The following is a 27,665-nucleotide window of genomic DNA, read 5'->3' as shown; positions in this document are numbered from 1 at the left end:
TCCTAAAGTGTTTTCTAAGGGTGTAGGAAAATTACTTAACGTTCAGCATAAGATTAAGCTTAGGGAAGGAACGGTTCCTGTCAGACAGAAACTGAGGAATGTTCTAATCAATGTCAGGAAAGACCTTAAAGTATTTTTGAAAAATCTCATTGATGAAGATATTATTGAGGAGATCGAATCTTCAAAGTGGGTTTCGCCCATTGTTTTATCTCGCAAGTCTGATCAAAGCCTAAGATTGTGTTTGGATTTGAGAGCCCACAATGCCAATCTCATTGTGGATTGTCATCCTTTGCCAAATATAAATGAGGTTGCAGGTATGTTGGAAGGGGAGAAAGTTTTTTCCACGTTTGATTTGTGTTCAGCATATCACCAGATTGTATTAGCTGAAGAATCAAAACAATTAACTGCTTTTCTTACACCTGAGGGTCTCTATCAGTATAAAAGGATGCCCTTTGGGTTAGCCTCTGCAGCGTCTGTCTTTCAACGCACAATGCATCATATTTTTAAAGATCTTCAAGGTTCTGTTAGATGCTTCCAAGACGATATTCTTGTGTTTTCACCCTATGATGTTTCTCATAAGGAACATGTAATAGAGGTATGTAAACGTTTGGAGCTGCATGGGCTCACTTTCAAAGACAATAAGTGCAAGATGTTTTGAGAATCCGTCGAATATTTGGGACATACTCTATCTGGGGATGGAGTTGTTCCCAATAAATCGCTTGTGGAAGCAATTGTGAAAGCCCTATGTCCTGACAACAAAGAAAAACGTTTATCTTTCAATGGTTTATGTGAGTACTATAGTAAGTTTATTAAGGGATTTGCAACTAAAATGGAACCGTTGAGAGAGCTGACTAGACAGAAGGTTGAATTTCACTGGGGGGAGAAACAAGAGTCTGTGTTTCAAATTATTAAGCACAAAATTGCTAATGCTCCTACGTTGAAACCATTTTGTATAAACAAAAAAATGTGTGGTTACTGTCGATGCCAGTGAGTATGGATTGGGGGGGGTTTATCTCAGAAATGTGGCAAGGATGAATGGTGTGTAGCATTTGCATCTAGAACCCTGTGTAAAACGGTGAGGAAGTACTCAGTCATTGAAAAAAAACTGTTGGGATGTGTGTGGGGAAGAGAACATTTCCGGATTTTTTTATGGGGAAGTCGGTTTCTTTTAAGGACAGATCATAAACCGCTGGTTTCTTTATTATCCCCAGGTGGTGGTCGCAATGCCACTGCACACATTGGTAGGTTGATGTCCAGATTGCAGGAGTAGAGTTTTGACGTTGAGTATTTTCCAGGAAGGAATAATGTAACGGCTGACTGTCTGTCCAAGTTACCTTGTGATCTTAAATCTGGAAGAATTGAGGAAGGAGAGGATGATATGGAAATTGTTGCTTCTCTAGGGGATTTTGTAGCTAATGAATTCTCTGCGATTTCTGAACTTGCTTGGAAGAAGTTTGTCATTCGAGATAAACATTGGGGTGTCTTAAAAGATTATGGGCCAGATGTAGATAATTCCTATTTACCGACTCCTAAATACCGACTCATACCAAATCGGTATTTAAGAGTCGGTAAATAGGAAGGAGGCAGATGTAGGTAAAAAATTACCGATTCTGTAAGAGTCGGTATTTACCGAATCGGTAAATACCGATTCGGTATTTCATATTGATTCCTATGGGCCTTGAAGCCCATAGGAATCAATGTGAAATACCGATTCGGTATTTACAGATTCGGTAAATACCGAATCCTGCAAGGGTGCAGGGGGTGTCACTTTGACACCCTCTAGCACCCCAAGTACAGGCTTGTGTGACATGTGGCACACATACATGCCCTAAGGGCATGTCTGTCTGTCACATGGCACAGGTGTGCATGCACAGATGTGCATGCACACCTGAATTCGGTATTTTATCACCCAATAGGATTGGGTGGTAAAATACCGACTCTTAAGGGCCTGTGGCACTCTTAGGAGTGTCACCTACATATGGATTTACAGAATCGGTATATTTACCGATTCGGTAAAATACCGAAGTGGTAAATTTACCGAATCTGTAAATATACCGATTCTGTATATTCAGACCCACCTACATCTCAAAAGCCAAATACCGGTCGGTAACGGCCGAAATAGGCCGCTACCGACCGGTATTTGGCGACCTACATCTGGCCCTATATTCTGAAAGGTTGGCCTAAAAGTAATATGGTTTCCTCAGAGTTGAAGTCTTTTTATCAGATTTTGAGTGAATTGGAGGTAGATAATGATTTAATTTTTAAGAGTGGAAAATGTGTACCTCCGGAGGAGATGCAGGAGGAAATTATAAAACTTGCTCATGAAAGCCATTTAGGCATGTCCTCCATAAAAAGTTTAGTAAGGACTAGTTTTTGGTCGCCTGGGATGGATAAAATGATTCATAGAGTAGTTAGGGAATGTCTTTTTTGCATTGATAGTGACAAAATGTTAAAGACTCATCCAGCTCTGCTTATACCAATTACCTGGGAGAAAAATCCATGGAGGAAATTAGCATTTGATGTCTCTGGCCCTTTTAATTGTTTGCCCCAAGATGCACGGTTTGCTTTAGTTTTGATAGATTATCATTCAAAGTGGCCCGATGTCAGATTTGTTTTGTGTGCTACCTCACAGGTTATTGTGGAATTTTTCAGAGAGGTTTTTGCTCGTGAAGGAAGTCCGGAAGTACTAATTACGGACAATGAAGTGCAAATAATATCCAAAGAGGTAGAATATTTTCTTTGTTCTGGTGGAATGAAACATATTACCACCCCTCTATATGAACCAAAAGGAAATGTCCAGGTGTAGAGATTTAATCGTGTGTTAAAGGATTGTGTAGAATGGGCCAGGAGGACTCCTAGTGTGTGGAAAAGTGTAGTTCGTGAGAGATTGTGGATGTATAGGATTACTCCTCATTCTGTCACTGAACTTAGTCCGTTCCGCCTATTAAGAGGAAGAGAACCAGTGTCCAAGTTGTGTCCTTGGTGGATGAAGGAGAAATTCAATTTTTCTATTCCTGCTGACATTCATAGAGGGTAAAATATCACCAAGATAGAATGAAAGCGTGTCATGATGATAAACATAATGAGGATTCCTGACTTTGTAGATGTGGATTTGGTGAAGATATGTAAACCTGTTTTTTTGATGAAAGGTTCCTCGAAGTTTGGGCCCATTCGGAAAATTGCAAAAGTCAATCTTAACAGCATTGTAACTAATGATGGGAAAGTCTGGAATGTCAGGTGAGTTGTTAAATGTCACAATATTCCCAGAAATGTTATCTCTTCTCATGGAAATGGAAGTGGTCAGTTTAATATTGTGTCTCATAAAGACACAGTTTCGTCAAGAGTTAAATCTGACAGGAGAGTCATTAAAACCCCAGCTAGATTTAGAGATTAGTTATCCTTTGCTTCCTTTTAGAAATAGTTGTTTTCCTCTTTTCTATGTGTTTTTGTTTGTTTTTCTTCTCTTTTATTTTTAAGGGAAAAGATGTGTTGTATTTCCATTATAGTTGTACATAGTATTATTTTACATACTGTCACTTTAATGTCATTGTATTAGAGGTTTACACTTAAAGCTGTTAATGTGATCTGTTGCCATGGTTTGGAGATTCTGTATTCCATGCAACAGACTTTGATGGATCTGCTTAGCTGAGCAGTTGCTGTACTGTGTTCCTCGGCAATAAATCTTCATTTTATAATATTTGGATTGCATTACTACACAGCAGTCCCCCTCTGAATAGGGGCAAGAGAAAGGTCAACCCAAATTTGATCATCATCATCCATAGGGTCCTCTTGAAGAACAGACAGTGGCTCAAACTTACTATTTTAAAGGTGTTTGCGGGCAGGTTAGCCAAGTGGTTTCCAATAAAATCAACAATCTTTAGCTTGGCCTGCAATATACATTGTACAAAAAATTCACCCTGCCTGACAGAAAGGAAAGGGAGACACATTGAACACCAGCACTACCAAAAGCAATCATCTGGGATGAAAAACAAAGGGTAATTTTAATCCAAACTGCTAATTGAATTGAAGGTCTGCCCCTCCCAGAAGAAGCAGTAAGGGAAAAATTAACAAACCCAGCTTGGTACTTTGCAGCAACTGACCAGGTTTCCTGAAACACACATATATGAAATGAATTTAAGAATGAGCCCCAATTGAGGCACTCAGGTTTGGACACCCGGCCAGCAACATTACAGGAGACAATCTTAGTATTTGAAGGCAGGTGAGAGGCTGAGTCACCTTAAACAAGGGGCACCATCACAGTGAGGGACTCAGCTTGGGACCCAGTACCGTGGTGGAGAACCTGTATCCAGAGAAATAGATTCAGAGCTTGGTGGGGCAGGGGGGCAGGAGATAAAATTATGACTGACCAAACCTTGGAAAGGGTGGAGTTGAGAATCACTGTCCCAACAGCCATTGGGTTACCATGACTAATTGACAAAGCTGAACGTTTATCTAGGCCATCCAACTCAGATAGTGAGGAGAACTGATTGGAAATCGGAACAAGAAACTCTTCTCGATTAGTACTGCCACGGGGTAAGGGCTTAGAGCCCAACCTTTCCCTTGGTGCTGGGTGCTTGTAAAAAAAGCCAAAGGGAACAAGGCTTATGTCATCTCTCCCCAGACGAGCTCCAGACCTGATCCTAACCAACCTCTGGGCCAGATGAGCACTCCTGCAGTTAACAACCACACAGTCCCCTCCAATGCTTTTAGAAGATTGACCTACCCATCTCACGCTCCTTACCAACAGAATATCACCATACATTGAAATATGTGTGCCTGCTCAGCCAATGACAAACCTTTCTCTTAAGCTGTGCATAGGGTTCAAAACCACCACTCAGGAGCTAGGGAACTCCTTTTGAAATGGCCACATAGGGACAACAGGTGTGGGGTTCAGGCAAGCCTGCGGATGAGCGGGAAATCCCTGAGTCACCTTGGCCCAAGATAGGTGCCCTTTGGGCACTAACTCCTCCAGATCCCGACTGTTGGGGGCAATATGCACCTGCAGTTAGGGCTTATGGGGGCTTTGCAAGACCCATGCTACTAGGTAAAGGAGTAGTAGGATGTGTAATTCTATTATGACCAGTGCTGGGGGGCTGCAAATGGGGCTCCACTGAAGCCAACTAACCACAAATTACAATTGGGGGTGGGGGAGGGGGGTCAATTGTTTAATAATATTCACCAAAGAACACATTTTGCTCAACAGAGGGGAAAGACAAACATGTACAATGGAAGAAGTTTTGTCTAAAAGGCAATCCCAGTCAGAGAGTAGCAGTTTACCAACTTCAGCTACTGACCCACTAGGAGCTTGCCCTGATAGCGGCCTTGGGGAGTCCAAAAGGGTGTCCACATGCTCTTTAGAGCTGCCTGTACATTTGCTATTGGGTAGTGATTTGGTACAACCCCACGCCAAGCTCAATGTTTCCTTTTGCCCAGGGTTAGTTATCACTATGTTGGGTAGGGTCCAATTCGCCATTACTTATTAGGACAGGTGTACTGGGCGACTGGCTAACTCAATTGATAAGCCCGAAGGACTAGTTGGAGCTGTAGGCCATGGGCTAGCAAGTTGGCCAGCTGGGAAAGTTATTGGGCAGCCGGAAGCAACACCAAAATCCTGAGACAGACACCTTTCGGCCAATACAATTTCCTTAGAAACAGCACTAACTGCACAAGGCAAAAAGGAATCTAAAGTTGTCCCCCTATCCTCTGCCTGTTGGACCTGGTCATTTTTGCAGAGTTGTTCCCAAACCGTTTGCCTTCCTCCTGTATTTTTTCTGACCTGTTGTTTTAATTTTGGGACTCTGGGCATTTTACCACTGCTGATCAGTGCTAAGGTGCATGTGGGCTCTCTCTTAAACTTGGTATGATTGGTCTACACCTGTTTGGCATATTTAATTTACCTATAAGTCCCTTGTAAAGTGGTATCCTATATGCCCAAGGCCTGTAAATTCAATGCTGCTAGTGAGACTGCAACCTTGCTTGCGCCACTCACAGAAGTAGACTTTCAAACCTGTCTCAGGCCAGTCACAGTGACTTGGCATTTAAAGTTACTTGAAAAGTATGGAACTCCGCTTTTACTACATATAGGTCACCGCTAATTGTAGACCCTAGGTAGCCCTATGGGCTGGGTGCTGTGTAGGTAAAAGGTAGGACATGTGTCTTTGTTGTGTGGCATGCCATGGTAGTGACAAACAGCCTATTTGGTTTGTCCCTGCTCTGAGGCTGCTTGTCTCACAGGTTTGTATTTGGAATTCTCTGAAATGTGTTTCAGTAGTAATTTCTGATCTGAAATTACTAGCGCTGCCATATTTGGTATGTTTGGAATAGTGGTGCTAAATCCTGCTTATTGGTAAAAGTGGATTTTTCATTACGATTTATGAAGTGCCACATTAAGAAAGAGGGCATCTCTGTGTGCTTAATACTCTTTGTGCGTTGCAGCCTGACTCCAATCAATGTCTGGTTTAGTTTAACAGGGGCCTGTTTGTGCTTTCAATCTAGATAGTCATAAGGGGACTGGATCGCTGCCCCACAGAACCTGATGGGACTTTCTGAGCTAGAGTGGTAGGAGTAGATGTCACTAACACCTGAATAGAGCTGTGACTGTCCTCCCACAATACTGCCCCCTATAGGGTGTCTGGAGCCAGGCCTTACGATTTATTGGGGGCGCTGTACACTTCTATAGTTTGGTTGAAGTTACCTACACATCAAAGATATTTTGAGTATCATTTTAGGGGCTCTGACTCCATGATTTTAGGCACTGTGTGGGACTTGTAACCAAACGCTGCTGGCTCTACATTCTGCACATTAGCAGGGGGAACTGCTGGACTCTCAGGAGGAACCACCACTTGGAGTTTGCTCTGTTGTGCTGACCTGCTAAGAAGGACTGCCTCTTCACCCTCGAAGGACCCTGTGTGCTGGAATGCTGCCTACACTCCTGCTTTGGCGTCCCCAATGATTTCCCAGGGCTTGGTGGCTTGCTCTGTGTTTTTGAAAACTTAGCACCTGGTGCGTGCTTTATTCCTTTGGTCCTTGCCCACAAGAGAAGAGTGTGGTGATCGATTTATTTGGATTTCAATTTGGCAGAAAGTGTAGCATATGCTGAACGCTTTATTTGGCTTGCTTGTAGCGGTAACAGTAGTGTTTGGTGAGCGCTACATTTCTTTCCTTGGGACAGAGATTTAAGTGTCCCCAATGCCAATGCCGGCGAAGGCTGTCTTCAGAATGGCCCCCAACCTAGGGAAGCTGTGACATGCAGCGGCCAAAAAAAAGGGGGAAACATCAAGCTGAGGCACAATTCCACTGCTTCTGATGTCCATACTATATGCCCAGTTGTGGTTTTACCGCTGCATGGCCGGGAACCCCTGAATGCAGCCCCTTTGGTAAGGAGAAAACACCAAAGGGTCTTGACTCGGACCCAGTAAGGCTGAGTCAATATAGCAAGAAACAATACAACTGCCAATACTGGACAACACTTTTCTCTTTTATCTACAACTTTATTAATGAAACATACCGGTCCATTTGATAGATTACGTCACTAATTGGTTTATTTGTTTTACCAATAGTTAGTACTTTTTTCAAAGACTTAGACATTTTTTGTGCACAAAGAAAACATTTAGATACAAAACATTACAATTTTTCTACAAAACATATAATTATATACAATTTTACCACACACCCATTCATAATTTCGGCCAATACACACATTCCTCACTCATACTCATACACACAACACAATAAGTGGCCTTCTTGTCAAAAAGTCATTAACTAAACCAAGGTTCTCAGTAATTTGTCTTAGTGGACTCCTTATTTTTTAGAATTATATGAATCTCCCATATAATCACGAGTTCATCACCCTAAACTTTATATACATTCTATTTGACAATAAGCTAGGTCGACGCGTTTCGAACCCGATGGATTGAGGGTTCTCCTCAAGACCGATAATTTCTACAAGACAAAAACAAATATGCCAAATTTTAGACACCTAATCAATAACCCAATGCCACTCTAGCCACCAACCGGCTCTCAAATCCGTACCTTATAAATCAGGAATTGAAGTATTCTTTGATGTATGGAGTATGTTGAAACAGTTAACTAAACAGGAAACACAAGACAAGACTTCATGTTACCACACAACCTAATCTATGCATCTCCAACTATGTGGTAAAGGGATTTCTACTCACCCCTCTTTAGTAAAAAACATCAATGGACTCCTGCAAGCGAATTAGAAAACAGGGCGAGCATTAGAAAGTCATGAGTCCTGTTTGGCCATTCTAAAACGAGTGGGAGACATTGGGTAACGGACCCTGTATGGAGCAATTGGGTCCGTTAAATTTCTGCTACTATTTCCTCTGCATAGTTAAGAGATGACAGGATAGTATGGCTCACCTTCTTTCTTGTCGCGATGTTTGCATGAATCATTATGCGTAAGTCCCGAGCGTTAGTCCTACATTCTATTTCAATAGTGTCTGCACTTTGGTCACGTGATCGAGCCGCCGCTCGTATGCTTGGGATATGTAGTGCACTTTTAAAATAACATTTCCCCTTAGTTAATGGGGCCAATCGATGCTCAATTTAATGGAAGCACACCCTTATAATATTTTAAGAGTGCAGCACTGCAATTACCCTTCATCCGTGATGCGGATATATTATATTGTGACCAGAAATGTGTCGATGATCAATGTCTAGGCATCCAATATTTTTCTCAATCCATGGGGCCAATTGATAATACCGTTTCATAAAGGCAGGTCCTTATGGAGAACTATTGCATTCGTATTTTCGGTAAGTTCACTGATATTAGGTAGTGCCCAAAACTTTATTGAATCTGACACTCCGGGGGATTAATACTTCCAGTTCATAATGAAATTCTTAAGAGGTCCCTTGTCACAGCTTCCCCCAAAGTGTGCTTGTATGGCTCACTAGCATATTTATGCTATATTATGTTTCCCACAATCTTTATTGGATAGATCATGTAAGTTGGGCACGCTGTTACTGGTATATAGTCCCTATTTACCCAACTCACTCACAGTCTTCAATTGTCTTAATCAGCACATGCACATATAACAGGTTTACAAATGCTGACAGCATCAGGAATGTTGGTTTGAGTTCATAACTGCAATTATTGTCCAGACTTTTTCTTAGGTATTCAATCAATCAATCACAAGAATTTGTATAGCGCGCTACTCACCCGTAAGGGTCTCAAGGCGCTGAGCGGGGGGGGGGAGTCACTATTGCTCGAACAGCCAGATCTTGAGTTGTTTCCTGAAGGAGAGGTGATCCAGGGTCAGCCGAAGGTGAGTGGGGAGGGAGTTCCATGTCTTGGCTGCCAGGTAGGAGAAGGATCTTTCTCCGACGGTGGATTTCCGAATTTGTGGGACGGAGGCTGGCGGATCGGAGCTGGCGGGTGGGTGTGTAGAATGTAAGGCGTCTGTTGAGGTACTTCGGGCCCGTGTCATGGAGAGCCTTGTGTGCGTGGGTGAGGGTGTGAACGTGATACTCTTGTTGACGGGGAGCCAGTGCAGGTCTTTCAGGTGGGCAGAGATGTGGCTGCGGCGAGGGATGTCCAGAATGAGTCATGCTGACTGAGCGTTCTGAAAGCGCTGGAGTCTTTTCTGGAGTTTGGCTGTGGTTCCAGCTTAGAGGGTGTTCCCGTAGTCCCGACGGCTGGTGACGAGGGCCTGGGTGACCGTCTTCCTGGTTTCTGTGGGGATCCATCGGAAGATCTTTCGGAGCATGCGCAGGGTGTTGAAGCAGGATGATGAGACTGCGTTCACTTGCTTGGTCATCGTGAGGGAGGAGTCCAGGATGAAGCCCAGGTTGCGTGCGTGGTCCGTTGGTTTGGGTGCGCTGCCCAGGGCAGGGGGCCACCAGGAGTCGTCCCACTCGAAGGGAGATGGTCCGAGGATGAGGACTTCCGTCTTGTCTGAGTTCAGTTTTAGGCGGCTGATCTTCATCCATTCTGCGACGTCTCTCATTCCTTCCTGGAGGTTGGCTTTGGCGGTGTTGGGGTCGTTGGCGAGGGAGAGGATCAGCTGGGTGTCGTCGGCGTAGGAGATGATGTTGAGGTTGTGTCGGCAGGCGATGGCTGCGAGAAGGCTCATGTAGACGTTGAAGAGGGTTGGGCTGAGTGAGGATCCTTTCGGGACGCCGCAGATGACTTCGGTGGCCGTGGATCAGAACGGGGGAGGCGGACTTTGTGGGTTCTTCCGACGAGGAATGAGATGATCCACTCCAGGGCCGCTCCTTGGACTCCGGTGTTGTTGAGGCCCTGTATCAGGGTGCGGTGGCAGACGGTGTCGAAGGCTGCTGAGAGGTCCAGGAGGATGAGGGCAGCCATTTCCCCGTTGTTGAGCAAGGACCTGATGTCGTATGTGGCTACGATGAGGGCGGTCTTGGTGCTGTGGTTTGCTCGGAAGCCAGACTGTGAGGGGTCGAGAGATCCGTTGGTCTCGAGGAAGGCGGAGAGTAGTCTGTTGACGGTCTTCTCGATGACTTTGGCTGGAAACGGAAGGAACGAGATGGGGCGGAAGTTCTTCAGGTCCGTGGGGTCTGCGGTGGGTTTCTTGAGGAGGGCGCTCAGCTTGGTGTGTTTCCAGCTCTCCCGGAAGGTGGCGGATGCGAAGGAGCTGTTGATGATGTTCCGGAGTTGGGGTGCGAATGATGGAGTCGGCCTTGTTGAAGATGTGGTGTGGGCATGGGTCGGTAGGGGAGCCGGAGTGGATGGTGTTCATCGTGCGGGTGGTGTCTTCGGTGCTGACCGGGGTCCAGTTGTAGAGGGTGGTGGTAGGGGGCGCTGGTTCAGCAGTTGGGTGCGTGGTTTGTGCGCCGAAGCTGTTGTGAATGTCGGCGATCTTGCGGTGGAAGAACGAGGCAAGAGAGTCGCAGAGGTCTTGCGATGGAGTGATGTCGATGTTGCAGGCGCTGGGATTTGAGAGCTCTTTGACGATGCTGAAGAGCTCCTTGCTGTTGTGGGTATTGTTGTCCAGTCTGTCTTTGAATGCTGTCTTCTTGGTGGTGCGGATCATCTGGTGGTGTTTGCGGGTGGCGTTCTTGAGGGCGGTCATGTGTTCTGCTGTCTGGTCATGGCGCCAGGCTTTCTCGAGGGTGCGGCAGGTTTTCTTGGAGTTTTTGAGGTCGGTGGTAAACCACGAGGCTTTCCTGCTGCCGGGACTGCTGGGAGGGTTCTTCAGTGGTGCGAGTTCGTCGGCGCAGTCGGTGAGCCACATTGTGAGGTTGCAGGCTGCTTCGTTGGGGTCCGTTGTGTTGGCAGGAGGGTTCTGGCTGAGGGAGGTGGTGAGCTGGTCGGCGGTGATCTTGCTCGAGCTTCTGTGGGGAATCTGTTGCGGGTGGTGGTGGGTCGTGGTTCTCCTGAAGTTGAAGTGGACGCAGCTGTGGTCTGTCCAGTGTAGTCCGGTAAAGTGGCTGAAGGAGATGTGCTTGCTGGAGGAGAAGACGGGGTCAAGCGTGTGGCCGGCGTAGTGGGTGGGGGTGTTCACCAGTTGCTTGAGTCCGAGGTTGGCGAGGTTGTCCAGCAGGGCGGCGGTGTTGCAGTCCTTGTTGTTCTCCAGGTGGAAGTTGAGGTCCCCTAGGAGGATGTAGTCTGAGGAGGTGAGGGCGTGCGGGCTGATGAAGTCAGCGATGGCTTCACTGAATTGAGTGCGTGGTCCCGGGGGTCTGTAGATGAGAGTGCCTCTGAGGGTGGTCTTGGGGTCTGTGTGGATCTGGAAGTGAAGGTGTTCGGCGGCGTTGAGGGTGTCGACGGTGTTGGTCGTGATGCGGATGGTGTTTCTGTGGACGATGGCGATGCCTTCTTCGGTTTGGTTGACGAGGTCCCTCCGGGTGATCTTGTAGCCGTCCGGGATGGCTATGGCGATGTCGGGGGCTGAGGAGGTGTTCATCCAGGTTTCCGTGAGGAAGGGGACGTCTGGTGTTGTTGAGTCGAGGAGGTTCCAGAGTTCCACGGCGGGCCTGTGGACGGAGCGGGTGTTGAGCAGGATGGTTATTGCTGGTGCTCGGCTTGGTGGGTGCGGTGCAGGTTAGGAGGCAGGTGAATCGGCGGGCTTGGCAGGTGAAGGGTCCATGTGTGCGCCTCGGGGTAGCTTGGGAGCAGGCGGCGTTTTGGCCGGCGTTGAGTGCGTTGAGAGTGTCGGCGTCGTAGGTCCGTCGGGTGGGCTGACATCGTTGAAGACCAGGGGTCCTGGCGCTGGGCGCAGCCCAGGTGTGGACGGGCATAGACGGGCTTGCCTTTGGCACGCCTTCGGCACGCAATCGACCGCTGCGTGTACGCGTGGACTCCGCCATACCTATCGCTGTGGGAGGGAGGAGCAGCTGGGAGGCGGCAGCGGGGTGGCGCAGGGAGGGGGAAAGGAACAGAAGGACAGGGGGGCGGGGCCACAGGGGAGCAGCGGCAGGGAGCGGGGAGGGGTCCGAGGCGGGAAGCGGTCGCGAGGGGCCGAGAAAGGCGAGCAAACACAGGGCACAAAAGCGGGCGAGAGGCACAAGGAGCAAAAAGAAGAACAAAAAAAGGAACCTATGCCACAAGGGCAGCGGCGGGCACACGGAGGAGGCAGGGAGGCCGGGCGCAGTCAGGGGGAGCCGCGCAGCGAGTGGAGTGACCGTTGCAGGTCAGGTCAGCTCAGGTCACAGCTCACCGTCACACTGCTAGACCCTAAATAGCAGGTGGGAGGGAGGAGCAGCTGGGAGGCGAGAGCTGGGTGGCGCAGGGAGGGGGAAAGGAACAGAAGGACATGGGGGCGGGTCCGCAAGGGAGCAGCTGCAGGGAGCGGGGAGGGGTCCGAGGCGGGAAGCGGTCCCGAGGGGCCGAGAAAGGTGAGCAAACACAGGGCACAAAAGTAGGCAAGATGCACAAGGAGCAAAAAGAAGAACAAAAAAGGAACCTATGCCACAGGGGCAGCGGCCGGCACACGGAGGAGGCAGGGAGGCCGGGCGCACTCAGGGGGAGCCGCGCGGCGAGTGGAGCGACCATTGCAGACCAGGGTCAGGTCAGGTATTGGCCTTAAATATTTCAGAAACCTCATTCAATCCACTAATTGCGGTATTGTATTTCATTTTTAGCAGTGCTTCTCGTTGGCTGAGTCTTGACTCCATGTCTCCACCCCGTTGGTCATTTTCAATTTTAGAAAGGACTGTCCAACGCAGTTCTTCTTCGTTATGATTTTTTACCGTCCAGTGGCGTACCACAGGTGCATTTTGTACATCCCTTCTTATTCTTGATTTATGCTGGGTGATCCGCTGGCGGACTTCCTGGCTCGTCTTCTCAATGTATAGTTTTGGTCATGGGCATGTAATGGGATAGATTACATTTCTAGTCTTACAATTTGTAAAGGTCTCATGTTTCAAATGAATCCCTTCAAACGTAAACGCAGATCCTTCATTTGTTTGATCGCAGCAGGTACAATTTCCACATTTGTGGTGTCCAACCACTGGAGTTGCCAATTTTGCATTACCACTTTTCGCAGTTGATGTGCGTTTGGGCAAAAAGTAGAGCCGCATACTATTCTTTTTTGATCATGTTGTGTTTTCTTTTGTGATAGGATTTCTCTTGGGACCCACCAAGCTCTACGTAAAGAATGTTTAAGTAGCTTCTTCAGGTATCCTCTATCTGATAGACGGTCTACCAGTTTGTTGGCATGAATGAAATATTCCTCTTTACAGGAACAATTCCTGCGTATTCTAAGGAATTGACAAAATGGTAAATTTTGTTTAAGGCTTGTAGGATGGTTACTAGTATAGTGGAGTGCTTTGTTTCTATCTGTCGCTTTACGAAATAGTGTTGTTGCCAAAGTTCCACCTGAAGTACACACTTTCACGTCCAGAAAGGTAACCGCTTTATTTGAAGCAGTGAAACTGAATTTGATGTCATCTGTCCTAAAATTAAGCAATGTGACAAATTCTTTCAACTGCTCTTGTGTCCCTGACCAAATCAAAAAAAGTCATTAATGTAACGCATGTACTTTGTAATATAGTCCATATATGGATTGTTATTTTATATGACCCTGGTCCTTACTGTAGAGACAGCACATAGAATTTCACTTAAACAACTCGAGGAAATATCGGTCTTGGAAACAGAAATCCAGAATAACCAACTGATTACTGATGCAAAAGGGTTATTAGAAAAAATTGAGAAAGAATTTTTGGAATTTAAGGATTACACTGTTACTCAAAAAGGTAACAAATTTGATTTGGATAGTAAGAACTTCTCCATAGAAACAGTGTACCCTTATTTACAACAGGATTTTTATATGCGACAAGCTTCGAGAAGGTTTTTTCAGGATAACCAAGGTCGCTCACGGAATACATTTCTGACATTCTCAGATACTTCTTCTTCCTCTGGAGGCGAGACTGATACAAGTGAAACAAGGGGCAATTTGTACCACAGAGGGAACCAGCAAAACCAACAACAAGCACAAAATCCTCAACCTTTTTTAGCCAGTGGCCAACAAAAGACAAGAGGCTGCATGCGCTTCAGTTACCAACCATGGGAAATGACCACCAGGCGCCAATATTACAAGAGTTAAAACCGTCGCCAGTCTTCAATTTATCAGACCGGGTTCTAACAAGCTCAGTAATAATGGTTTTGGAGAAAGGACTTTCTTTTGTCCCAGTAAGATCAACAAATTTTGTAAAAATGAAACTCAGAAAAAAATCTGTATTTTGTCCAGGAGGTAATCACATTCGAAAGAACTGTACTTTCAGGAATATCTGCCATTGAAAATAAGAAACACTATGTAAAGTTTAATCTCTCTAAAGATGAGAGGGATGCTATTTTTTCACTAAAGAATGACAAATCGCTAATTATCAAACAGGCGGATAAAGGCGGTGCGGTGGTTCTCTGGGATATTAATCGATATAAAAAGGAAGTCAAACGTCAACTTGACGACACAAGTTGTTATAGTCGGATCAGTAAAAATCCTACTAATGAATTGCAAAACGAACTGCTCAAGATCCTCCATGAGGGACACGAATTAGGGATTCTTGGACCTAAAGAATTCATATATTTACAGAATAAGAACCCAAGGATACTGGTGTTCTATGTCCTCCCTAAAATGCATTAGAGCGAAATTTACCCTACCGGACGACTGATTGTGTCAGGCTGTGAATCATTGATGGAACCAGTGGCCAAGTACATAGATTTTTTCCTAAAACCATTCATTGAAGAAATACCGGCACATTTAAAGGATACCACAGCTTTTCTTAACCAAATATCATCGGTTCAATTTGATGAAACCAAACAACTAATGGTCACCATGGATGTGGTTTCCCTGTGTACACAGATCCCCCCCAGAACAGGCTTTGGAAACTTTAACAGTCTTTCTTGAGCAAAGAGAAAAACCAACTAGAGTCCCTACTAGTTTTATATTACAACTAGCCAAGTTTGCCCTACAAAGAAATTACTTTCAGTTTGATGCAGAATTTTTCTACTAAACAAAGGGAGTTGCCATGGGCTGTCCCTTTGCACCGGAATCAGCAGTGCTATTCATGGGCCTATATGAGAACAGGTTCATATATAATACTATATTACAAAGTACATGTGTTACATCGATGACTTTTTTCTGATTTGGTCAGGGACACAAGAGCAGTTGAAAAAATTTGTCACATGGCTTAATTTTAGGACAGATGACATCAAATTCAGTTTCACTGCTTCAAATAAAGTGGTTACCTTTCTGGACGTGAAAGTGTATGCTTCAGGTGGAACTTTGGCAACAACACTATTTCGTAAAACAATAGATAGAAACAAAGCACTCCACTATACTAGTAACCATCCTAGAAGCCTTAAACAAAATGTACCGTTTGGGCAATTCCTTAGAATACGCAGGAATTGTTCCTGTAAAGAGGAATATTTCATTCATGCCAACAAACTGGTAGACCGTCAATCAGAAAGAGGATACTCGAAGAAGCTACTTAAACATTCTTTACATAGAGCTTGGTGGGTCCCAAGAGAAACCCTATTACAAATAAAACCACGACATGATCAAAAAAGAATAGTATGCGTCATTACTTTTGGCCCAAACGCACATCAACTGGGAAAAATGGTAATGCAAAATTGGCACTTGGTCAGGGATTTGCATTGCGAATTTAAGGAACCACCGTTGTTTGCCTTTAAAAAAGAGAAAAGTGTGGCAAATAATATTGTGAGGGCAGCCCTCCCATTGGAACATAAAGGAACACTGAGAAGCATGTTAGGACTAACTCCAGTGGTTGGACACCACAAATGTGGAAATTGTACCTGCTGCGATCAAACAAATGAAGGATCTGTGTTTACGTTTGAAGGGATTCAATGGAAACATGAGACCTTTACAAATTGTAAGACTAGAAATGTCATCTATGGCATTACATGCCCATGCCCAAAACTATACATTGGGAAGACGAGCGAGGAAGTCCGCCAGCGGATCATCCAGCATAAATCAAGAATAAGAAGGGATGTACAAAATGCACCTCTGGTACACCACTGGACGGTAAAAAATCATAAGGAAGATGAACTGCGCTGGACAGTCCTTTCTAAAATTGAAAATGACCAACGGGGTGGAGACATGGAGTCAAAACTCAGCCAATGAGAAGCACTGCTAATAATGAAATACAATACCACAATTAGTGGATTGAATGAGGTTTCTGAAATATTTAAGGTCAATACCTAAGAAAAAGTCTGGACAATTATTGCAGTTATGAATTCAAACCAACATTCCTGACGCTGTCAGCATTTGTAAACCTGTGATACGTCCATGTGCTCATTAGGACAATTGAAGACTGTGAGTGAGTTGGGTAAATAGGGACTATATACCAGTAAAAGAGTGCCCAACTTACATGATCTGTCCAATAAAGATCGCGGGAAACATAATATAGCGTAAATATGCTAGTGAGCCATACAAGCGCACTTTGGGGGAAGCTGTGACAAGGCACCTCTTAAGAATTTCATTATGAACTGGAAGTATTAGGCCCCCGGAGTGTCAGATTCAATAAAGTTTTGGGCACTACCTAATATTAGTGAACTTACTGAAAATACGAGTGCAATAGTTCTCCATAAGGACCTGCCATTATGAAAGGGTAACTCAATTGGCCCCATGGATTGAGAAAAATATCGGATGCCTGGACATTGATCATCGATAAATTTCTGGTCATAATATAATATATCCGCATCATGGATGAACATTATAAGGGTATGCTTCCATTAAATTGAGCATCGATTGGCCCCATTAACTACGTGAAAATGTTATTTTAAAAGTGCACTACATATCCCAAGCATACGAGCGGCGGCTCGATCACGTGATTGTGGCCAAAGCGCAGACGCTATTGAAATAGAATGTAGGACTAACGCTCGGGGCTTCCGCATATTGATTGATGCGAACAACACGACAAGAAAGAAGGTGAGCCATACTATCCTGTCATCTCTTAACTATGCAGAGGAAATAGTAGCAGAAATGTAATGGACCCGTTTGCTCCATACAGGGTCCGTTACTGGGGTATATTCAAATCACCCTGAATAGTAGAAGTTGGCTACCGTGACGAGACCTCCACAATACGGGTAAGCAGCTCACAATGTCTCCCACTCGTTTTAGAATGGCCAAATAGGACTCACGACTTTCTAAGGCTCACCCTGTTTTCTAATTCGCTTGCATTAGTCCATTGATGTTTTTTACTAAAGAGGGGTGAGTAGAACTCCCTTTACCACATAGTTGGAGATGCATAGATTAGGTAGTGTGGTAACATGAAGTCTTGTCTTGTGTTTCCTGTTTAGTTAAGTGTTTCAACACACTCCATACATCAAAGAATACTTCAATTACTGATTTATAAGGTACGGATTTGCGAGCCGGTTGGTGGCTAGAGTGGCATTGGGTTATTGATTAGGTGTATAAAATTTGGCATATTTGTTTTTGTCTTCTAGAAATTATCGGTCCTGAGGAGAACCCTCAAACCATTAGGTTCGAAACGCGTCGACCTGGCCTATTGTCAAATAGAATGTATATAAAGTTTAGGGTGATGAACTCGTAATTATATGGGAGATTCATATAATTCTAAAAAAAAAGGAGTCCACTAAGACAAATTACTGACAACCTTGGTTTAGTTTTGACAAGAAGGCCCCTTATTGTGTTGTGTGTATGAGTATGAGTGAGGAATGTGTGTATTGGCCAACATTATGAATGGGTGTGTGGTAAAATTGTATATAATTATATGTTTTGTAGAAAAATTGTAATGGTTTGTATCTAAATGTTTTCTTTGTGCACAAAAAATTTCTACGTCTTTGAAAAAAAGTACTAATTATTGGTAAAACAAATAAACCAATTAGTGACGTAATCTATAAAACGGACCAGTATGTTTTATTTATAAAGTTTGTAGATAAAAAGAGGAAAGTGTTGTCCAGTATTGGCAGTTGTATTGTTTCTTCCTCTGGTAAGGAGAGGCTTGACAGGCAGTGTGGAAGTGACCCGTGCAGATCAGAGGTACGATCACCCGAGACCAGGATCATTCTCAGACTTGGTCTGCATCCGCGAAGTCTTGGAGGGATGCTAGACCTGTGTGGCAATCAGAGTGGCGTGAAAAGGGTCAGCCCGACTCTGCCTTGGCAACAGCAGCTGCATCACATGTTCTTGAGCAGTTGCTTTTCTCTATGTAGTCCATGGAGGGTGCCAGCGAGGCTTCCCTTCCTGAATTTAGCAGTGTTCTACCTTTATGCCTTCTTCCTGCATTAAGCTCATACCTTAGAGCACTTTGTCGATCGCTCTGATAGTCAGAGCGGTGAATCCGCGACGGAGGCCCCCCCTAGGGACTTGCCCTTGTCAGGAATTAATTTAATCACTGTCGTAGGTGTGCCGATGTTCTTGCGCCCTACATTTGGGGAACAGAAGTGCCTTATATCCCGCTTTAGGATGGCAGGTTGTTGTTCCTGTGTATTTATGTCATGGCTCCATGATTTCTGTCTTTGGGGACCAAATGGTGATTTATGTGATTTCATTCTAATCCAACTACTTCATATTCATGTACTGATGCTACGAATCTGATATATGTCATGTTATGCCTTGAAGTTACAGGATAAAGAGTTTTAGTTCAGGATCTGTATAATATGTACACTGATGCTGTTTCACATGACGTGTGCACAAATAAGCCTTTATCTTATTTCAGTAACTGTGATGTTAAGGCACTTGCCTAGTTGGAAAGTGATTACTGGTTTCTGTGGTTTTGGTCTATGTTTATATGCAATACAGATCCATATTTTTATATACTACAGTGTGGTGGCTCTTTTGTGGTGTATTTATTGTGTCACTGGTGTGTGTGTTGTGCAGATGCTTTACACAATGCCTATGCGATAACCCGGAATGCTCTGCCAAGCTACCAAGGGGATGAGCAGGGCTTATTCTGGTGTAGAATAGATGTGCGGCAACAACCGTTAGACAGCATAATATATAAATGAGTAACAGTAGTATAAAGGTAAATGGATGATACAGTTCTACCATCTTACTATAATCAAGAGCACATTCAAGTATATAAAACACATGATAAAAGATGCGTACTCCTACAATGCCTCCCAAACTAGATGTACCTAAGTGTACCTAGCAAGGGTGTAGGTGTTAAGCCAAGTATCCCTCTAGGATTTAGTCAACCCCATTATCTGAAGTGAGAGACTATGGGACTCCGTCCTGGTCTCGAATCGGACACCCCACAAGGGATGTTAGACCACTGCGAGCTGGAGTATCTGCATGCAGGAACATCAGCATCTCTGGTCAGTGTGTCGGACGTGAAGTATCGGTCTCCTCTGTCTATCATAGCAAGATGTGATGTATATATATATATAAATACCCATAGGTCTCCCCCGGGGTCCTACCTTGCTGTATTACTGTGTAGGCCTAAGGATGACGTTGGGCATGAATTTTATACATATATTTTATACAGTAGATGGTAGTCCTTCTCTGCTTCCAAGAATCCTCATGAGATTTTGAACTAGGCAAAACTCGCGTTCTGAATTCAGTGTCATTTCTAGGTAAAAGATCAGTCCATGTAAACCGTGACAAGTATAATGTTAGGAGGGAATATAGGTGAAGGGTAATGAATGAGATTACTAAGGCCGATATTATGGTACCTATATGGAATATAACAGTTTCTGGCAGGAGAGTTAGGCTTGGTTTCTTTCTGAAGAGTTGCTCCTTGACTCTTTTTGAGACTTTTAATTTGTCCCTTATTGTTGTTGCTGCATGTGTTGCCCCATTTTTTCCCAATTGAGGCCTTATTTGTGTAGATTGCTACTGCAACTATAAGTTGGTGCTCTTTAGCTATTGAGACTCGGCTGAGTTTCATGAACTACTCTTTATGTGGAGTTTGATTAATCCATTTTAGCTTTCAACTTTATGCTCCTTTGATCTTACTCCTTTCCTGAACTCTTTATGGGTTCTGCTAACTTTAATCTAGACTTAATTTAGAATAGAGATTAATTCCTTCAAGGATCTTGTCATTTCACATTAATTCTAACCATATTTTTCTTTATAAATGTCTGTAAACTGATTTATCTGACTTACTAATTGAATAAAGAGAAAAAGATTACTAATCTCTTTATGAGAAAAAAAGGTTTTTGAAACCAATCTAAAACTCTCATTATTGACTGAACTGGATAATTGATAAATGTTCATGTTGATTGATATGATTTGATTTAGCTCCCATTCAGAAACAGTGGAAACCATCTATCGCCTAAAGGAGGAATTCGGCGAGGAGTTGTACCCAACTCTTGGAAGTCACAGGTTGAACTGGAGAGGTCCAGTGCCTCGAATGAACCCCCTCTAAACCTCCTTATACCTATACTGGGCAATACCATCCGGTACTTGGATCCCTGGACCATGTAAAACTGGGATTGACAGGTTGAACTGGTACTAGAAATTAAAATTTTGGACTCTTTCAGCGCTATCAGTTTTCTGGTAGCAGAGTACGTTCACACCTCAATTGGAGATTTACAATAATTTTCTCAAGTTAGACTACATTACCCAAATCCCGAAATCCAAGGTCCAGAACCTGAAGATCTGGTATGCAAAATTGGTTGCTATTTAGGAGGTGAGAGTGTTAATAGGGTGATGTGTCATCTATTGTAATTGTGGTTTTGGCTGGTTTTATAGTTGTGAATTGTGATTTGAAGTTGAATGAATGGATGGATGGAGATGTATTTGTTTTTTATGTTAATAGGTTAAAAAGTTTCAGACTTGCTGTAGTCTAAAATCCTGGGATAGATTGAAACAAGTGTAGAAGACATTCGGAAGAGCCATCGTTGCATGGTATTTCTTGTTTGCAGTTTTGAGGTTCAAAGTGTGAGGTACCATCCCCTATACCATTAAGGTCGAGATAATCAAACATTGTTGTGATTGTATAGTATTGATTGATGTTAGCAGAACCTAATTGCGCAAAAGAGTGATGCTGCATCTATAGAGTGGTTTTTATGCTGTCTAGATTTCACTTGCGATTGTGAGGTGTTCTTGGATGATTGCAATACTGTTATTTCTTTTAATAGAGCAAACAAGAATTGATATATGTTTTTCATGCCATTTGAAAGTTTTTATTAAAGTTAGTACAAGTGCAAGGAAATTATAAAGGAGGGTCTAGAGCTGCAAAGAGTGAAGTCATACATAATAGGGTTCACGCTGGGATTTGTTGGTTAGTGTGCTTTCATGCTGGGATTGGTTAATGAAGTCAATGTGCCATGCTGAGATTGGTCAGTGGTTGAGTGAATACCACGTTGAGATTTGTTGACAAAATTCTAGAAAATGTTATCTGTGAACAGGATTGGTTTATAGAGATTTGACGTATCCGGAAGAGAATCAGAATATAGAATTGACGTTGTTATCGTCTTCCAATTTATTGAGATCATGAAATGTTTTTAATAAATTAAGAATTTGGTAAAGGGAGATTTTAGATTTTAGTATGGAATGCTGAAGAGGCACTTCCGGAAGGTACACCTGCATACATTATGACAACAGAATCTGGGTTACATACATGTTTTCAGGTTCATCAAGGGTGCAAGACCACGGAAAAAAGGGTCCATTGAGTTTCAGAAGAACAGAACTTTTAAAACTAGAATTATTGAAAATTTAAAAGGAACACTGTATGAAATTTATGGGAGAAGTTTGCACGAGAAAAAGAGAAGAAAAGATGTCAGAGAAGCAACTAAAGAGTAGTGTGTAATTATGCAGGTGCTCAATGGCAAGTAGGACAGTGTAGATGGAGTAAAGCCCTGATTGAGGGAACTCAATTATATCTAATTATTACAACATAAATACCAGGAAAGGGAGAGAAGAAAAAAGAAACTGAGCAGGGGGAGAGAGGAAAGAGAAGGAGGATGATGAGATAGATAGCGATTCAGGGGAGGATATTTAAGTAGAGATGCTAGTGTCAAGACCTCCACCTTTTCCAACCACTACTGATCAAAATGAAGCAAGTAGTAGTATGAGTAGTACAGTGGCTACTGCCCATGTTCAACCCAGTGTAGTACAGATAGTAAAACCTATGAAGATACTTCAAATCGTCCCACCAGCCGTAGCTTGACCAGAAGTGACAGTTCCTACTGTGACTAGTACACCTGTTGTGTGTGGTACAGCACCATCACTGCCAGTAAATGCACAGAACCAACCTAGACCAGTTACAAATGCCCCTCGAAATGCTAATTTGATGCAAAAAGTTCAAGGAGCTGTGGGAGGGTAACGTGCGCTAGAATTTATTCCAACTTCACAAAATTCACAGATTGTTGTTTGGAGAATACCACAGACAGTACAAACACTCATAGATGGAGGATCGCTTGTTTTTACCACATCTGTGATCCCCTGAGAAACACATTTGATAGAGGATGGAATTTTCCCATCTTGGTTTGAGGAAGTGGCAGGTAATAAAAATGCTGAAAGCACAGATTCAAAAGAGAATTTGAATCCTGAAAAAGAAAGGCCATGAGATATTACCAAACTAAAAGTGGAATTGGAGGAAATAACAAGAGGATGTTTGTAATTAGAACACTTATAACTATATCAAATGAAAGAATTGATTTAGCTCTGCAAGGAAATTACCAGACGAGCAGCTGTCATACATGATAGGTTGACAGAATTAGTTCAGAAATATGAAATTGATCGTTCCGAAAATTTCATTTGCAGAAATGTTATAGAGTTCAAATAGATGATGAAGCAATTTAAAATTTGCATGCTACAGGAATGTGTTTACATATTATGGAACTGGTAAAATGCATTCACAAAGGAGGTGAAACTGAAAGAGAAACTGGAGCAAGAGGAAATAAGAAGAGAAAAATAAGGAAGAAACTACAGCACATCCACTAAGAGAAATAGCAGGGGGAATGTATGGTGCAGATGTGATCTCGCATCATTCATAAATAATTTCCCAAAATTGAGACAAACCTGTGCAGTGGTACTTACAAGTAGAGTTGTTCATATAGATTTTGAAAATGTTGTGACTGATTTGGATACATTCTTTGATATTGTAGTGCCTAATTATTTGTGGGCCGAGTGTAAAAGTCCTATCAATGGCCATATGAGTAGCCAGTGAGAAATGCTAGTGCTAATGCACCATCTCCTGTGATAATGGAGAAGAATGAGGCAGGGGTTACTTTCCAGAATGGCCGAGTGCCACCCAAAAGATTTTGATGGGGTACAAAGTAACTGAATGACCCAGGAACAAAACAAATGATATTCTTGTCCACAATGCCATTGGAATGCCTGTAACAACCTTTCATGAGTTTTATGAAAGGTTGTTACAGGGCATTCCAATGGCATTGTGGACAGGAATATCATGATGAAAATGATATGGACATTTTTGTGTTGTAGTTTGTCTGAGTGTTGAGACCAGAAATCAGTTAGCGCATAACGCAAAATGTGATCCTCTGGAAGAAAAAAATCACTTGATGAGGATCTGAGGTATGCAAAATACTGTAGCAATGAATTGGAGATGAAGCAGAAAAAGATAAAAGAGAAATTTATGCTGGCACAGACAAGGTGGGCTCAGAAAGGTTTCAAGAATCCTTCTTTTACAGGGAATTAAGGAGGTATGCAAGGTATTGCTGTTGCACAAACTGATTTGAGGGTAACCAAGGAGGGTTTAATGAGCCTTAGGGTGGAGGAAGAGGTGTTCCCGTTAAAGGCGGTTCAGGAGCAGATGTTGCTGCTATGAAAAAGGTTACTCCTTGTCACATGTGTCATGGAGTTGGGCATTGGAAGAGGAAGTGTAGATATAATCCTGATATTGCTAATGGAGATGTGCAAAAAGGGGTGCAAATGCAAAACATGCCTGCACAACAGATGCAGGTGCCTATGTAAGGACAAATCCAAATTATGCCAATCCAACCAACTCAAATGATTCCATAAAACATGGAAAATCCTAGATTTGTTTGAAATCAGATGCCAAAAATTAATACTAACTCATTTCAGAATTCAAGGCAACAGTTTCCTAACTCAATCAAAATTGCATTACAGCAGTATCTCTTTAAAAAAAGTGGTTCAGGTTCTGATGCTTCTCAGTGAAGGTGCCTGAGGGGGGAGGAAGATTATGTACTGGTGCAGTCTTAGAGCTATACCAGAGTGGCCCATTTATAAATTCTGAAGAGTATGCCACCCCATATCATTCCTTATTTAAACAGGAGCTTTTTGATCTACTGTTAGAACAGTAGAAGTCCCAGACCTACCCTCTTGGGAAAAATATCTAAGTTGCAGGACAAAAAAATAAACAGATTACAAATCCAATCTTTGAGAAAGTCACAGTCAAAATAGGTTAATTTGAAGAAAAACAACAGTTTGTTGCTTGCTATTCAAGTCCTGTAAATTTGTTAGGGGGAGATTTGTTTACGTTAAATTGCAACACATATTGATGGTGTAGCTTTTTAGATTCATGATGAGGATGTGGAATTTAAAATTATTCAACAACAGACAGCTATAGAAATGTTCCCCCTCATGACAGTTGAAGAATTACCTGCTGATTTATGAGACACTGTGAATCCAGAAGTTCGGGATCTCACAGGAAAAGATACCGAACTAATTAAAGGTGTAGTTCCAGTCTAGATTACTGTAAAAGAAAACACAGTATATCCCTTAACACCATCATACCATTTGATCCTCAAAACTACAGCAGGAATAATGCCTATGATATATGTTACAAAGAGAATGGTTCAGGGAACTAATTGGGAGTTCATGTAACTCTCCAATCATGGTTTTACAGAAGCCTAATGGAAAAAAACAGGCTAGAGCATGATCGTCGAAAGAATAATGAAAAAGTGGTCCCTTGTTGTCCTGTGGTACCAAATCCAGCCACAATATTAGTTCAAATTCCATGTACTGCAGAATAACTCACAATCATTGATTTGTGTCAAGCTTTCTTTTCAGTACCTTTGCATGAAGAAAGTCAGTTCCTCTTCTCCTTTGTGTATTCAGCAGAGAGTATTAACAAGGTTTCTTGTCACACAAGGGTATACTGAGAATCCTTCCATTTTCAACCAGAATCTGGAGTCATTGCAAACGCCCTATAGATCAGTACTTGTATAGTACATAGATGATCTGCTTGTAGCATCAGAAACACGAGAAGCATATACACAAGATACTATTTCTTTGTTGAATTACCGGCTGAGAACACACATAACGTGTCCCCAGGAAAACCGCAGTGCTGTCAAAAACAATTTCAATGTCTTAGACACATTATTGAAAAAGAAGCTAGAAACGTGTTGCCAAAGAGAGTGGAAGCAATTCTTCAAAGGAATCCACCTTGAACTCAAAACAAAGTCAGGATATTTTGGGGAACGTTTGGCTACTGTAGGCAGTGGATATCAAAGCCATTATTGAGACTGACATACAGAAATGTGTCTGATCCGATTCCATGGGACAATGACTGTATGCGAGCCATCCTAGACCTGAAAGAAAAAATGTGATGTGCCCCAGCACTAGGAATGCCATATTACACTACAGAGTTTATTTTATTTTGCAGCAAGAGATGGCTGGGCTCTCTCAGTGCTGACTCAGATGCACGGTGATGCCTAAAAACCTGTGGCATATTTCTCTAACACCCTTGACCCTGTTGTCAAAGGCCTTCCAAGCTGCCTTAAAGTGGTTGTTGGAAAAGAGTGAGAACATAGTGATGGGATACCCATTAACCTTTATGGTGTCACGCATAATGGAGCTCCTATTGACAAAAACACAATATATGGCCCATAATCGTTTGACAAGGTACAAATAGACCAACTTGTAATCTGAAAATGTTGTTCTAAAAAGGAGTCAATTCCTCAATCCATCAACACTGTTGCCTGTAAATGATGGTGTTGGTGATGAATTGACCATAATTGCTTAGATGTCATGTACTTACGTACTAAGCCAAGACCTGATATAAAGGATGAACCCCTGATTGAGCCCAACCATGATCTTTTCATAGATGGGTCATGTCTAGGAACTAATGAGAGCAGCATATGTCGGATGCACTATAAATGATGTTGGGCAAGCTTCCTGGCTTCAACGAGTTGCAGAAAATGATTGCCCTTTCTTACCAGACCATACACTTTAACTGCTCATATGAGATTGACTATATATACGAATAGTCAGTACGGCTTTCGTGTTGTTCTGGATTTTGGGCAATTATGGTCACGAAGAGGGATTTTAACTTCCTCAGGTACACCAATTAGGAAAGGTATGTATGTTGAAAATTTGCTGGAAGACTTACAGTTACTTGAAGGGATTTCAGTAGTTAAATGTACAGCTCATCAAAGTGGTAATGACTACATTGCAATGGGAAAGAAATATTTTGATTCAGTTGCACAGTTTTGAACTTTGTACAATTAATTTTAATTTCACATGCGAGTCTGAGGAGAAAATTTCGTTCACCTTGTAAATGAAAGTGAATAATACTTGGGATGGATTAAAGAGGGTGCAGGAAAATATTACACAAGCAAGACGGAATAGCAGAATTAAAATAGGTTGTGAGAAAAATCCTAATAACATACAGAAGTCAGCTGATATTAGACCAGTGTTCCCAGATAGCTTGTTGTTCCCAATAACATGACACTATTGTGGATACACTCATTTCGACAGGGCTGCAATGGGCAGACTTTTTCATCACATCTGGTTTATTCCCAGATTCAGAATGCTAGCTGAAGACATTTTCCACAGATGTGTAATAGGCCGCTCACAAACGGATTTCGAACCTGCCGCCAAACCTTTGGACTGCACGGAGCACTTTTCAACCCGGGACATCGTGGAACAGCACGTCTCCCCACAGACTGCATTCGCTGGTGTGAGCGCCTTCTGCAATCGGCAGAGGGAGTCACCGCTCCCAGCTGAGAGCGTTGTGGGTAGAGACCAGTGGGGGCCCATAGCACAAGGACACCGACCGGGGGACTGCGAGGACCAGCATCCCTTAGCTAGTGCAGCTGGTGCCTCTTCCCCCGGCGGCCACGCCCACCGCCCTCGGCCGATAACCTTTCGCGACACCCGCTTCGCGGGTGCCGCTCACAAACGGATTTCGAACCTGCCGCCAAACCTTGGGACTGCACGGAGCACTTTTCAACCCAGGACATCGTGGAACAGCACGTCTCCCCACCGACTGCATTCGCTGGTGTGAGCGCCTTCTGCAATCGGCAGAGGGAGTCACCGCTCCCAGCTGAGAGCGTCGTGGGTAGAGACCAGTGGGGGCCCATAGCACAAGGACACCGACCG

At 43.3% G+C, this 27,665-nt stretch overlaps 1 long non-coding RNA gene across 3 annotated transcripts in view; it reads left to right on the top strand.

The window, feature by feature from the left end:
• LOC144825071 (uncharacterized) overlaps positions 1 to 27,665 on the top strand; it is a 349,012-nt gene that overhangs the window by 13,792 nt on the left and 307,555 nt on the right. The window contains exon 2 of one of the 3 annotated variants that reach the window (XR_013609257.1): positions 3,150 to 3,237. The exons of the other annotated variants lie outside the window; for them this stretch is intronic. This is a non-coding gene — a long non-coding RNA (uncharacterized LOC144825071). The remainder of the gene's footprint in view (positions 1 to 3,149; positions 3,238 to 27,665) is intronic. 3 annotated transcript variants of the gene reach the window in all.

The sequence above is a fragment of the Lissotriton helveticus genome, chromosome 3_1 (genome assembly GCF_964261635.1).
Source record: "Lissotriton helveticus chromosome 3_1, aLisHel1.1, whole genome shotgun sequence".
In the NCBI taxonomy this organism is placed as follows: Eukaryota; Metazoa; Chordata; class Amphibia; order Caudata; family Salamandridae; genus Lissotriton; species Lissotriton helveticus.
This window is presented reverse-complemented; position numbering and strand designations above follow the sequence as displayed.